The sequence below is a fragment of the Mizuhopecten yessoensis genome, unplaced genomic scaffold, assembly GCF_002113885.1.
Source record: "Mizuhopecten yessoensis strain PY_sf001 unplaced genomic scaffold, ASM211388v2 scaffold10359, whole genome shotgun sequence".
NCBI lineage: Eukaryota > Metazoa > Mollusca > Bivalvia > Pectinida > Pectinidae > Mizuhopecten > Mizuhopecten yessoensis.
In genome coordinates this window covers 167,413-168,713 of record NW_018408507.1, presented here as the reverse complement: position 1 = coordinate 168,713, position 1,301 = coordinate 167,413, and the positions used below count along the sequence as shown (strand labels likewise).

Below are 1,301 nucleotides of genomic sequence, written 5' to 3'. Positions count from 1 at the left end.
CGACTGAATGTATGTAGACACTGCCGCGTCTACTTCTGGAACCTTTCCAAACATGTCAAAGTCTGATTCAGGCCACCTATATTGAGACCTATGTCTCGATTTAAACGAGGCAAACTTGGGAAAAGATTTCTCAATCTCTTTCCACGAGTTAATCAGAAGGCCCTCAGCCGGTAAGGAAGGACCTGAGTCCTTGGGAGTATTGGGTAACCCCACAAATGTATCTGCAAGCATGGAAGTTCTTACAACTGTTTGTTCCTCTTTTGTTTCGATGTGCAGCATGTTCTGAATGTCTGCAATCATCTTATTCCAGGAAGGGGGGGTATCTCTATCCTGGGGAAACTCATTTCCATTATCAGAGTTACCGCTCACCGAGTCTGTCTCGGCTGACACACCAGTAATGGTATGAGAGGTATGAGTGAGTGGTCTAGTGTACTGAGAACTCATCCCAACTGATGACCTCTGTTCCTCAATCCACACACGTTTCTTAGAAGGGGAACCCCCATAGGAGACGGAATCATCAAAATCCTCCAAATCAAGTGTATCCTCGTTTTGGACCGGACCGACACTCGTGGCGGTAGCCGGAGCAGGAACCGGGGCAGACATAGCTTCTCTAATCATGCTCCCGATATCATCCTTGAAGCTCTTTAACTCCCCCTGAATGAGGTTAAGTACAACAGACTTAGTCATCCCCTTGCCTTTCGTACTTATAGTACTCGCAGTCGTAGACCGTGTGATCTTCGCCGACTTAGATGGCGAATCTGACCCCTTAGATGCCGAGTAACCCTCGGTCGATTCTGTGTCGGGAGACGCCTTCTCCCGGTTCTCAGCACTATGTGAGTTCTTTGACCCTTTACCAGGATCGTTAGAGTCGCAAGTAGTCGTATTTGACCCTTTACCAGGGTCTGACTTCTTGGATCTCGAAGACATGCCGGTCCCACGTGGACACGAGTCGCGGTAAACCACGAACGGCAAATAAATAATATGTACGTAAATAAAGATCGATACCGATCAAAAACGACTAAAAACAATCAGCGTAACCCTCTAACAGGCTTCTGCTACAATAGACACGACAAAATAACACACTTACTTATATAAATGCCGAAATATGCGAATGCAATGTGGAATGGCAGCTATTGAAAATGGCCGCCAAGAAAAAAGATGGTTGCGCATGCGCGAGGGACCAGTCATAGGCATGACCAGGGGAGCGTTAATTTTTATTCTTGGCGGGTAATTATTGCGAAAGTGGAGTTAGCCATATGTAGTTGTTCAACCTAGCAGGTAAGTATGATGCGAAGGAGATA

The 1,301-nt window shown here is 46.4% G+C and overlaps 1 protein-coding gene across 2 annotated transcripts in view; it reads right to left on the bottom strand.

Moving 5' to 3' along the window:
• The window catches only part of LOC110460311 (coatomer subunit alpha-like), a 26,923-nt gene that overhangs the window by 21,043 nt on the left and 4,579 nt on the right, over positions 1-1,301 (bottom strand). The gene's annotated exons all lie outside the window — the stretch shown is intronic.